Source organism: Nomascus leucogenys, chromosome 11, assembly GCF_006542625.1.
Source record: "Nomascus leucogenys isolate Asia chromosome 11, Asia_NLE_v1, whole genome shotgun sequence".
In the NCBI taxonomy this organism is placed as follows: domain Eukaryota; kingdom Metazoa; phylum Chordata; class Mammalia; order Primates; family Hylobatidae; genus Nomascus; species Nomascus leucogenys.
In genome coordinates, this window is record NC_044391.1 from 45,959,673 (window position 1) to 45,973,626 (window position 13,954).

At 38.5% G+C, this 13,954-nt stretch overlaps 1 protein-coding gene across 2 annotated transcripts in view; it reads left to right on the forward strand.

Annotated features, from left to right (window-relative positions):
* The first annotated feature begins 12 nt into the window (after window positions 1-12).
* The window catches only part of ZNF569 (zinc finger protein 569), a 59,622-nt gene continuing 45,680 nt past the window's right edge, over window positions 13-13,954 (forward strand). For both annotated transcript variants that reach the window (XM_030822280.1, XM_003252682.3), the window contains exons 1-2: window positions 13-372; window positions 1,994-2,154. The gene's annotated coding sequence lies outside the window, so the exon portion shown is untranslated. The remainder of the gene's footprint in view (window positions 373-1,993; window positions 2,155-13,954) is intronic.

Here is a 13,954-nt window from a genome sequence, read left to right on the forward strand (position 1 = left end):
ATGTAGTTCGGAGCAGGATGCAGCGGAACGATTCGATTCTTCTCAGCACCAAGTTGCGCTCCCAATCTCTCAGAGCCGGGCTGGCGGGAGGCCGCTTCTGCAAAACCTAGGCTGAGCTCCCCTGCGCGGAGCTGTGAGCCCTGGAACGCCGTGGTCTGCTTGTCAGGACGCGCAAACAGGGAAGCCGGTCCCGCCCGGGTGAGCCGCGGGGGCCTCTGGGAAGCGTCGCCCCTGGTGTAACGGACCGAGACTTGTGGCGCTCTCAGCCACAGACAGCGCCGGCCTCAGTGGCGCCTCTGTCCCAGCCCGCGCCGGCTGTGCCACTTTGGCAGCGTTAGGTGTGGAATCGGGGCCTGTGTCCGCGGGTCGGTGGTGAGTCCTCGGGAAACCTCTAGCTGTGAGCGCCGGACTCTTTGTGCTGGGTGGGAGTGGGGGCCCGCGGACCTGGTGCCCCAGTCTTTGGAAGAGGACGTCGGGCGGGGCGATGCCTGTGCTTGTGTTTCCCTGAGGGAGTGGGAGTGGCGTGTGAAGGACTGTGAGCGTCTGGCGTGAAGTGACTGTCATTTGCCAGACATTGGTCTGGCTGAGTGTGGCCCCGGGATCGTGCCCGTAAGCGGATTTCGTGGAGGCGCTTTCCCTTTTATCTTTCAGTGTGAACCTGCGTGCAAACATGCATGACAGTGGGATCTTGAATGAATGAAAAACTCTGTGGATGCAAGGTAGGGTGTGCTTGTGGGTGTAGATGTGTGAGACTTGGCGTTTGTGCCAGCGCTGCATGTCTTTAGCTTTGGTCATTGGAAATACGTTGTTTTTTTTTGGTTTGGTTTTGTTTTTGAGACGGAGTTTCGCTCTCGTTGCCCAGACTGCTGGAGGGCAATGGCGCGATCTCGGCTCACCGCAACCTCCGCCTCCCGGGCACAAGCGATTCTCCTGCCTCAGCCTCCCGAGTAGCTGGGATTACAGGCGCACACCACCACGCCTGGCTAATTTTGTATTTTTAGTAGAGACAGGGTTTCTACATGTGGGTCAAGCTGGTCTCGAACAACTGACCTCAGGTGATCCACCCGCCTCGGCCTCCCAAAGTGCTGAGATTACAGTCGTGAGCTACTGCGCCCGGCCGGAAATATGTTTTTATATGAAACATCGATATCCCCAACACTTTAATATTTATTTATTTTTAATTTTATTTTCGTGTATTAGCTACGTTGTTTTGTGTACTTACTAAACTCATTCTCCTCGTCCCCTACTCCACCCCATTTGGGGAGTGGAGTCGGGTGGAGAAAAATACAGAAAAGCCTGAAGAACAAAAATCATTCATAGTTCTACCAGCCATGCAACTACTGTCAAAATTTACTTTCCATCTTTTCACCCCCGCCTTTGTGAATACATACGTATACATTCATGTGTTCTATATGTGTGCATAATGGCTTCAAAATTGCAGTCACACTATACATACAGCTCTGTAACCACCCTTTCTTATTTAACAATATATGATTAGTATCTTTCCATTTAAACAATCACAAATTATGCCATCATTTTAAAGTATTTCATGGTATACCTTTACCCCTGTTGATGGGTGATTTAGTTCTCTCTAGCTTCTTGAGATTATAAACTGTATTTATCAGCAACTATTTGGCACGCATTTAAATATACTTTTCTAAATTTTTTTGGAGGGGGAGCAGGCTCCTAAAAGTAGAATTGATAGGTCAAAATGTATGCTCTTATTAAAGGTTCCCTGAACCTATCCAAGTATTCTGTAAAGTTCCAATAATCTGCAGTATTATTGGCATAGTATAAGACTGCCTATATCCTCATACACCATTGATAACAATGGATATTCTAAATAGTAGTGATCTTTGTTAACCTCATGGATACAAATTAATTTGCTATAAAACAATTGTTTCATTACTTACTGAAGTCAAGCATTTAAAAAAATCTTTTGTAAATTATATGTTTTCTAAAGTAGTGTTCTGTTTTCAAATTTCTTTTCCAGAGGTCTTCATGTATTAAGGATTCATTCATTCATAGACTCATTTATTGAAGGCTGTCTGTGTAACAGGCACAATCCTAGGTGCTTGGGATATAGCAGTGAACAAGAGACAAACCCCCTACTATCATGGTACTTACATTTTTGTGGGCTGGATAATAAACAAGGTAAGTAAATTAAATATGAAGTATTTTAAATGATGAAGAATACTAAGAAAAAATGTGAAGTGAGAGGATATTTAGAACTAGAGATGGGAGTTTGAGTTTTAGATGGGCTCGCCAGGGAAGGCATCCTGAAAAGGTATTAATAAAGATATGAAGGAAGTAAAGGAGCTATTTATGCATAAGTGAGAAAAGTTATTCCAGGCAGAGGGAACAGCAGTTATAAAGGCTCTCAAGTGGCAACATGCCTGTTAATGAAGAGGCTGGTGTGGCTAAAATAGAATAATTGAAGGGGAGAGTAGTGGGAGAGAAGAGAAGAAAGGTAAGTGGAGGGGAGGAGGGCAGATCAGATTGGGCTTTATGGCCCGTAGTACTAATTTTGGCTTTTCCTCTGGGTGAGATGGGAAGCTGCTGGAGGGTTTTTGAGCATGGAAGTGATACTATCTGCTTACAATTTAAGAAGATAGCTTTGGCTGCTCTGATGAGAATGGCCTATGGGAGGATGAATGAGGAAAGAGCAGGGAGGTCAAGGGAAGAAGCACAGAGGCCAATTAGGAAGCTACAATTGTGTTGCTTAATGATGGGGATACATTCTGAAAAATGCATGGTAAGACAATTTTATCCTTGTATGAACATCATGGAGTATACTTACACAACCTAGATGGTATAGCCTCCTGCAAACCTAGGCTATATGGCACAGCCTATTGTTCCCAGGCCACAAACCTGTACAGCATGTTACTGTACTGACTACCATAGGCAATTGTAACACAGTGGTAAGACTTTGTGTATCTGAACATATCTAAACACAGAAAAGATACAGTGAAAATGCAGTATAAAAAGATTAAAAATGGGCCAGGCGCGGTGGCTCACGCCTGTAATCCCAGCAGTTTGGGAGGCCGAGGTGGGCGGATCACGAGGTCAGGAGATCGAGACCATCCTGGCTAACATGGTGAAACCCCATCTCTACTAAAAATACAAAAAATTAGCTGGGTGTGGTAGCACATGCCTGTAGTCTCAGCTACTTGGGAGGCTGAGACAGGAGAATCGCTTGAACCCAGGAGGCGGAGCTTGCACTGAGCTGAGATTGCGCCACTGTACTCCAGCCTGGGCAACAGAGTGAGACTCCGTCTCAAAAATAAATAAATAAATAAATAAGATTAAAATTGGTACACCTATATTTATTTTTTTGTGTGTGCGTGTGGTGGTGAGTGAATATGAAAGGTTAGGACATTAGTGTACACTACTGTTGACTTTATAAACACCGTACACTTAGGCTACACTAAATTTATAAAAACATTTTTCTTTTTTCAGTAATAAATTAACCTTAGCTTACTGTAACTCTTTTACTTTATAAACTTTTAAATTTTTTAAACTTTTTTACTCTTTTATAATAATACTTAGCTTAAAACACAAACATATTGTACAGCTGTACAAAAATATTTTCTTTATATCTTTATAAGCTTTTTTCTATTAAAAACGTTTTAACTTTTGAAACTCCTTTGCTGAAAACTAAGACACAAACATATTAGCCTAGGCTTACACAGGGTCAGAATCATCAATATCACTGTCTTCCACCTTCACATCTTGTTCCACTGGAAGGTCTTCAGGGGCAATAAACATGCATGGAACATGCATGGAACAATAAACATGCATTGTTATCATCTCCTGTGATAATAATGTCTTCTGGAATACGTCTGGAAGGACCTGCTTGAGGCTAATTTATAGTTTACTTTTTTTTAAGTAGGCATATACTCTAACAATAAAAAGTATAGTATAGTAAATACATAAAGCAGTAACAGTCATTTATTATTATTTTCAAGTATTAGGTACTATATACATGATCAATAATCAATAATATTATCAAATACTAATACCATACACAACTGTATGTGCTATACTTTTATACCACTATCAGTGCAGTAGAGGTGTTTACACTAGCATCACAAACATCATAGAGTGTACTTATATAAACCTAGGTTATGTGTGTAATGCATTGTGTTATGATGTTATGATGGCTACGATGTCACTAGGTGATAGGAATTTTTTAGCTTCATTAAAGTCTTATAGGACCACTGTTGTATATGTGATCTGTTGTTGGCTGAAACATTGTTACGCAGCATGTGACTGTATTGTAGTACTTTAGGGAAAAGATATTCGTGATCTGGACCAGAGTAGTAGAAATGGTAAGAAGTAGTCATGTACTAGATATAATTTAAAGGTAGAGCTGCTGTGATTTGCTGACAAACTGAGGTAGAGTGTGAATGAGACAAGGTGACACAATACTGTTTTTATGAGTAACTTGAATGGGTGTATCATTAACTGAGAAGGGAAACAATGTAGGAAAAACTGACTTGGAATGTAGGGAAATAGTGAGATTTCAGTTTGGAATATTGTATGTGAAATGTGAGGATGCCCATTAGACATTCAAGTGGAGATATCAAGTTGGCAATTGGATATACAAAAGGGAGATCGAAGATCTAGGATGGAGACATATATTTGGGAATTATCAGGATATAAGTGGTATTTAACACGAGACTGAGTGAGATCACTTAGAGGGTAGGATAGATAGAGAAAGGTAGAGGCAAAGGACTGATCTCTGAGTCACTCCAACATAACAAACTCTGGGAAGTAAGGAGGAATTAGCAAAAGAGACTGACGGGGACTAGCTTGAAACGTTGAAGGAAAACTAGGTGAGTGTGATATTCTGGAAACCAAGGGAAGAATGTGTTTTAACAAGAACTGTGTCGGGTGCTACTGATAGGCCACATAAAATGAGGAGTGATAAAGAAGCATGGAATTTGGCAACATGAAATTCATTTATTAGGGACCCTGAAAGCAGTGTCCGTGGAATTTTAGGCCAAAGAGAGAACTGGAAAAGAAAACATTGGAGATAACAAGTCTAGACAACTCTTGAAGACTTTTTTTTTTTTTCTAAATGGAAGAAGTGAAATGGAATGGTAGCTGGAGTTAAGAGGTACACAGTCTGTTTATATACTGATTGAAATGATCCAGTAGAGAGAGAAACTACGATACAGGAGAGAAAGCAGATAATATAAAAATGTCCTTAAGTAGCCAGAGCAAATGAGATCTAGTGGCAGAGTTTGGCTGAGCTTGGAGCTTGACCACGGTAATAACAGGACAGAAGGGAGAAGTACCCAGGTGCAGATACAAGTAGATGGGCAGATGTGTTGGTGAGAACTTGTGAACCTTCTCTTATGATTGTTTTAACTTTATAGTGAAGTATCTAGCAAGAGACTCAGATGAGAGTGAGATTGGTGGAGGAGGTGCTAGAGTTTGAGAAGAGCAGGGGAAAAAAAATCACAGAGATTGGGACCCAGAATAGAGAAATTATGATTTTCAGGTACCATCAAAGACCCACTTAATGTTAGTATTTATGAATTTAAAGTGAGCCTATTCTGTATAGCTGTGTGATTTTTCTCCTGCAGTGTTCATCCGCATAGTTGCAGCCACAGACAGGCTAGGGGGAGATTTGGATTTAACCAGAATGTTGGTTTCATGAAGCAAAGAGGAATAATGTGAGAGAGAGGCAAAAAGAGTCTTAAGTTGGCAAAATAATTGCTTGTTGTTTTGATTGTGGATTTTAGGCTAGGTAAGTGGAAAAGCGAGGATAGGAAGAGGGTGAAGGACAGTAAAAAATTAGTAGAATCAAGGAATGGAAGCTCCTGACAGGGTTAATGACTATTGGGTTGTAATGTTAGAGGAAGTAAGGTGAGACATAGAAGGATGGGCTGGGCACGGTGGCTCACGCCTGTAATCCCAGCACTTTGGGAGGCCGTAGTGGGCAGATCACGAGGTCAAGAGATCAAGACCACCCTGACCAACATGGTGAAACCCTGTCTCTACTAAAAATACAAAAATTCGCTGGGCGTGGTGGTGCGCACCTGTAGTCCCAGCTACTCCGGAGCCTGAGGCAGGAGAATCGCTTGAACCCAGGAGGCGGAAGTTGCAGTGAGCCAAGATCGCGCCATTGTACTCCAGCCTGGCGACAGAGCAAGACTCTGTCTCAAAAAAAAAAACAAAAAAAAAGGATATTTTTCATATGTTTTAAAAATAGAACAGTTCTTCTTACCACTATACTGGTTTTAGAAAACATGGATGATTACTAACTAGACCCATTATTTCAGCAAGGGCTACAAAATGGTGATATTCTAATTCTGTCATTACTTCGTTTACTAGCTAGAATATTTTCCTAAAGAAAAAATTTTCCTTATCAACTCTTTGTTCACCCTTAGGTACAGTTTTTACAGAAAAGGTAGAATAAATGGATTCTTTCCCTTTATACGATTTTGAGTTATTGGAGTGGTTCCCTGGCATCTCCTAGTGGGTTGTTTTTATTATTATCACCATTATATATTCATCATTTTTAGCATATTTGATGTGTTTTAAATCACTGCACTTATTTTCTTTTTGAAGCTCAAATGTTCTCATCTTCGGCTACTGTTTCAAGATAGCTTCTGAGTCCTTTTAACACATCCCCAGTAGTGTTTGATAGTGTCCTATGTTTCTGATATGTTAGGACATCCCCAGATCATTTTGAACATTTTCTGCCCTAGGCATGAAATCAATCTTTTCTGTATGGTGCCCTGATTGCTTTAAGTAGGAAATGGTATTTTGAGAGCACAGTTATAGGGCTTATTGCTGTTGGAATGGTTATTGTTGCTAGAGGGTTTTTGGTGTGTGTGGACAGAGCTAGGATATATATGTATGTATTTTAACAACTTGATTAAGATATAATTCATAACAATACATTTTACCCTTTTAAAGTATACAGTTTAATATTTTAAAAAATATATATTCGGCCAGGTGCAGTGGCTCACGCCTGTAATCCCAACACTTTGGGACGCCAAGGCGGGTGGGTCACAAGGTCAGGAGTTCGAGACTAGCCTGACCAACATGGTGAAACCCCGTCTCTACTAAAAATACAAAAATTAGCCTGGCATGGTGGTGCACACCTGTAATCTCAGCTACTCAGGAGGCTGAGGCAAGAGAATCACTTGAACCCAGGAGGCAGAGGTTGTAGTGAGCCAAGATCGCATCACTGCACTCCAGCCTGGGTGACAGAGTGAGACTCTGTCTCAAAAAAATAATAATAATAATTATATATATAATACGTGTATATATATACATATATATTTTTTATAGGGTTATGAAACTACCACCACAATGGAATTTTAGAGCATTTTCATCACTAAAGGAAACATGGTACTCATTAACAGTCAATCCCATATTCCCCTAGCTCCTGCCCAACCTAATCAACTACTGATCTTTCTGTCTCTGTAAATTTGCCTATTCCACATATTTCATATAAATGAAATAATATATTATGTGACCTTTTTTGACTGGCTTCTTTCACTTAGCATGTTTTCAAGGTTCATTCCTATTGTAACAGGAAATATGTTCTTAACAAAATGAGCATCATGAGTTCATACTGCTGTTTCCAATGTTAAAAATTTTAAATTATAAAGTTAGAGTTTTAACTTTGGTTTTTATTTTTGTATCTTTTATTTGCTCAATGATCCATCTGTATATCTATATATGTATATATAAATAAGGCAATTTCAGAGCAACATTATTAGTCCTTACAATATTACTACAGGAAATAATTTTAACATTTCTTTATAGATCTATTTGCTGCTAGAATATATCCCTCTAGAGAAGTACAGTTCAATTACTGAGCTTTAATGTAACTATAACTAATTTCCATGGGTTAGGCTGAAAACTTGATATATGATTAGGTTCATTTGTTTCATTTTGCTTTTGGTTTTTAGGTGTAGCTTTTTTTTAACATTTGATCCAATTTAATTTTTTCTATAATTATATAAAATATTTATGTGGTTGGAAAGTCAAATATACAAAACAAAGTATATTAAAGTGTATACAAAACAAATATAGAAAATAAAGAGAAGTCTTGTTTTTATTCTATTTGTATCTCTACCACCTATTTAGTAACCGTTTTTAAATTGTTAAGTTTTTTGGTTTTCCTTCTACTTTTTAAGGTAAGCAAATATGCAAAAAATGCTAGTTTACTATCCATATTTTTTTTGTTTTACTTGTCCAGCTTTTTCATCGTAAATAAATTTGAGGATTGGCTTGATAAGTTGAGTGAAAAACTTTTTGGTAATTATGATTGAAATTATATTAATTTTATAGATAATATTGGGAAAATAGGCATCTTTACCATGCTGATTTTTTCTGTCTTTAAGTATGGTATTTATTTAAGACTACTTTTGTGAACCTTAATACATTTTCTTGACTATGCTCTTATACAGCTTTTGTTTGAATTATTCCTATTGTCTTGGAGTTTTTGTCACTTTTGTAAATTGTGAATAAGTTAGTTAAAATGCCACATAGACCTGCCACCATGTTTAACACACCTTTCTCCTGGTTAAGTGTTTGCTTGGGTGCAACCTTTGAGTATCTCACAGAATTTCTGAAAATCTGGTTCTGACAGGTTTTGCCTTTTGTTTGTTTTTTTCATTTCTAGGGAAGGATAGGCCACCAGTCTCATCCCTTGACTTTTTTTTTTTTTTTTTTTTTGAGACAGGGTATCCCTATGTTGCCCAGGCTAGAGTACAGTGACCATTCACAGATGCAGTCATGGCACACTGCAGCTTTGAATTCCTATGTTCAAGCAACCTTCCTGCCTCAGCCCCCGCAAATAGCTTGGACTACAGGTGCATGCTACCACACCTAGCTTCATCTCTTTACTTGTAACTTGAATGTTAAAATGGGTTTCTTGTAGACATATACAGTTGGTTTTTTTTTTTTTTTTAATGCACTCTGACAATCTGTCTTCTAATTGCTGTGTTTGGACCATTTACACTTGGTGTGATTATTTTTGTAGTTGGATTAACATCTACCATTGGCCAGGCGTGGTGGTTCATGCCTGTAATCCCAGCATTTTGGGAGGCCAAGGCAGGCGGATCACCTGAGGTCAGGAGTTTAGGACCAACCTGGCCAACATAGTGAAACCCTGTCTCTACCAAAAATACAAAAATTAGCCAGGCGTGGTGGGGCATGCCTGTAATCCCAGCTGAGGCTGAGGCAGGAGAATTGATTGAACCCAGGAGGCAGAGATTGCAGTGAGCCAAGATCGTTCCACTGCACTCCAGCCTGGGCTGGAGTCTCCAGCGAAACTCTGTCTCAAAAAAAACAAAAACAAAAACAAAAAACAAAAACAAAACAAAAAAAACCCGCTACCATCTTCCTAGCTGTTTTCCATTTGCTTCATATGCAAATAGAAAATTTTTTCGTTTCTTTGTTTTGTTTCTTCTCTTCCCCCCTCCTTTGTCTGATTAGTACGGTTTTCATTGAGCATTTTATATTATTTCATTTTATCTCCTGTTTACTTTATCATTTATACTTCTTTTAAAAAATTTTAGTGTCACCCTAGAGTTTTCAATATGTATTTTTAACTGATCTAAATTCACTTTTGAAAAATGCTATACTGCTTCATATGTAGTGCAGGAACTTTACAGCAGTATTCCCAGTTCCCCCTTCTTCTCCGTTGTTATGTTGCTTGTGATGTCCCTGTCATTCATTTCACTTATCCATGTGCTATAATCACCTAATACATTGTTATCATTATAGCCTTTAATAAACATTTATCTTTTAGATCAATTACTAATAAAAGAACCAAAAGATTTTATCATACCTTCATGATTTCGTCTCTGATGCTCTTCCTTTCTTTATGTAAATCCATGTTTCTGACCTATCTTGTTTTTCTTCTGCCTAAATAACTTTTTAACATTTCTTACAGGGTAGGTCTGCTGGTGATGAATTCCCTTAGTTTTTGTTTTGAGAAAGTCTTCATTTCTCCTTCAATTTTGAAGGATATTTCCCTGGATAGAGAGAATTCTAGGTTGGTGGCTCTTTTTCATTTAACGCTTTAGATATTTCACACCACTTTCTTCTTGTTTATGTAGTTTCTGAAAAGAAGTCTGCTGTAATTTTTATCAATGTTGTTTTATAGGTAAGGTGTTACTTTTCTCTGGGTTCCTTGAATACCTTTTCTTTTTTTTTTTTTTTTTTTAGTTTCAATATGATATACACGTGTGGGTTTTTTTTCGGTGTTTATCCTGCTTAGTGTTCTTTGCACTTCCTCAATCTGTGGTTTGATGTGTGTCATTAATTTGAAACATTCATGGACATCATTACTTACAATATTTCATCTGTGTTCTCTTTTTTTTCCGTTTGGTTTTCTAATTGGGAAAATAGATGTCTGTTTAATAGATACATGTTTTGATATTGTCCCGTGGTTTCGATGTTCTCTTTTGTTTTTCATTCTTTTTCCTCTGTGCAATTTAGTTTGGGAAGTTTCTTTTGAAGTTTCTATTTTCAAGTTCACTGATCGTTTCCTCTACTGTGTTGAGTTTGTTGATGAGTCGATTGAAGGCATTCTTTGTTTTTGTTAATATGTTTTTGATTTCTAGCATTTCTTTTGATTCTTTCTTATAGTTTGCATTCTCTGCTTACAGTACCCATCTCTTTTTCTAACTTTCTCATAGAGCACTTGAAATATTAATCATAGTTATTTTAAATTCATTCCACAAACTTTTACTGCACATCTTTTCTTATATAGGTTGTGCTGGGCCATGAAACATCAAACCATATGACCAGTCCCTGTCATAAGTGGTTCACAGTCCTACTTAGATAAATCAGTGGGTGCATTGGCAGAGTGATAAATGCCACAAGATGGTTAAGCTCATGAGATACAGAAGTACAAATAGATCTACATAGACGGATATCCCAATCAAATGATAAAGTTTTTCTTAATCTCATCTCTTTAAGAACAAGAAGATATTGGTCAAAGGCAAGAAGGAACTGATGATCAGCAATCAAGAGATAGTTTCTAGGCATGGGAACGTAATATACAGTAACTGTTAAGGAGCAATGCTTTGTATATTTTAAGAAAGGTATGTGATTATGTATGGCTGGAGTTTACTTTCAAGGAGTGAAAGATGAAGTTAATGAGGTATTCAGAAACAAAATTGTAAAAGTTGTCATTGAAGTAATTTAAGGTAATACTCATGTAACAAGCACATGTACCCCTTGAATCTAAAATAAAATACAGTTTTTAAAAAGAACTCCATAAAGAATATAAAAATATCAGGCTGGGCACAGTGGCTCATGCCTATAATCCTAGCACTTTGGGAGGCCAAGTAGAGCAGATCACTTGAGCCCAAGTGTTCAAGACCAGCCTGGGCAACATGGCAAAATCCCATCTTTACCAAAAATATAAAAATTAGCCAGGCATGGTTGTGCATGCCTGTGGTCCCAGCTACTTGGGAGGCTGAGATGGGAGAATCACTTGAACCTCGGAGATCAAGCCTGCAGCGAGCCATGCGCTCCTCCAGCTTGAGCAACAGAGTGGGACTCTGTCTCCGAAAAAAAGAATATAAAACTATCTAAGATTTTCTAGTTTTATTTTGTTTATTCTTTTTTTTATACTTTAAGTTCTAGGGTACATGTGCATAACGTGCAGGTTTGTTACATATGTATACATGTCCCATGTTCGTGTGCTGCACCCATTAACTCATCATTTACATTAGGTATATCTCCTAATGCTATCCCTCCCCCCTCCCCCCACCCCACAACAGGCCCCAGTGTGTGATGTTCCCCATCCTGTGTCCAAGTGTTCTCATTGTGCAGTTCCCATCTATGAGTGAGAACATGTGGTGTTTGGTTTTCTGTCCTTGCGATAGTTTGCTGAGAATGATGGTTTACAGCTTCATCCATGTCCCTACAAAGGACATGAACTCATCCTTTTTTATGGCTGCATAGTATCCCATGGTTATTTTGTTTATTCTTAAACATTATATACCAATTCCACATTCCATCACTCTCTTTTTCTTTCATATTTCCACATACCTCAGTTTCTCTGTTACCATAAGCCAATAAATTTTGGGCAAGGGGAAAAAAAGAAGTTTAAACAGGGGAGTGTTACTTAAGATGCATCTTATAAGTATAGAATTCTCTATTAAATCCTGAATTTATTTTAAAATTGGTTTTAAAGGATATTGTTGCGACAACTAGGGAAGTATAAATAGAGATAATATATTTTATTGCACGAATGTTTAATATCTTTGGTGTGATAATGGCATTGTGTTTATGTAGGAGACTTCTTAGTTTTTAGAGGTACATTCTGAAAGAGTTAAGTGTGAAGATTGTGCATATGTTTTTAAGAGAAGGAAAGAGAGGTAGAAAAATGTGGCAATTGCTGAATATAGATTAAGGGTTTTAGAAGTATTCTTTGTACTGATCTTCCAACATTTTTGTAGTTTGAGTTTTGTGTTTTTTGTTTTTTGCTTTTTGTTTTTTGAGATGGAGTCTCCCTCTGTCGCCCAGGCTGGAGTGCAGTGGCGCGATCTAGACTCACTGCAACCTCTGCCTCCCGGGTTCAAGCGATTCTCCTGCCTCAGCCTCCCAAGTAGCTAGGATTACAGGCACCCGCCACCACACCCAGCTAATTTTTTGTATTTTTAGTAGAGGTGAGGTTTCCCTATGTTGGCCAGGATGGTCTCGAACTCCTGACCTTGTGATCCGCCCGCCTCGGCCTCCCAAAGTGCTGGGATTACAGGTGTGAGCCACTGTGCCTGGCCTCGAGTCTTTAAAAGTAATAAATTTTGGAAGAAGATTTCTGGAATGTATACATACAAGTATGTTTAGAGTGAACTAGAGGGAAGGAAAGTAGGAGGCAGTTAAACTGTTTTATGAAGCTTCAACTCCCTGTCTAAAGAAAAAGTTTTCTTAATGGAGAGCTCTGTGACTTAATGTTTAACTAACATGAATGGGAGCTTCCTTCTCAAACATATGGGCCCTAAGAGAGAAGTAGAAATGTTAAGAGATAAAATATAAGACACTTAGATGATCAGTTTAAGGGATAGATCATCCTATTCTTAGGAATTCTATGTAAGAGAAAGTAGAGAAAATGACAACAAAAACGTGCAAGAACATTTCCTAGAAGAGAACAATAAATATACAGATTGAAATGACCATATGTCCGTGATATATACTGACCAAAAGCTCAGTGCGATTAATGAGAAAAACCCACACCAACTATCGGAAACCAATAGGAGAGAAGAAAGGCCAAAAACTTTCTACAGAGGAAAAAAAAAAGTTGGAATGATCTAGAAGTAGAATGTCAACATACAGCAACACTAGAAGTCACTGGAGCCACAAAGTGAAGTCACATTGCTTTAAATTTCTAAGGAAAAATTGTTTTTCTGAGAAGCCTACAGTTAGCCAAATTATTATTTGAGTATGAGAGTAGAATAAAAATGTTTTCAAACATGCCAACCAAATTAAAGAGAAAACAAAGTAAAGAAGCTTTTGAGAAATTAAATTTTTTATTTCTGTAGGTTGCAACTGGCTTTGGCAACTTTAGATCCCAGATAGAGTGGTACCCACAGAGTTTAATGCTGTTCTTCCAGCCATCAGTGGGTGCTAATGTCCAGCCCTTATATCCTTCTTTCATGTGTCATTGGCCCTTTTGCCTTGTGATTTAAACATGTGTTGCAAAGTGGTGTGGTAGGACCTGGAATCCGGGGACACATGGAAATAATGGAGAGAAGACTAGGAAAGAGTTGGGGGTTGGGGAGAAAATACTGTTGTCCACCACAGAGCCACGTCCCCAGTCTGTGAGTTAGTTCATGCTAACTAGAGAATTTCTGCCTTGAGAGATGCTGCCAGGTGTAGAGCTTTCAATGAGTTTTAGGTTTTTGGCAAAATGTGGATTCAAGCAAGCGGAGTGTTAAAAAATATATCTTATTATGTAGATATGGCA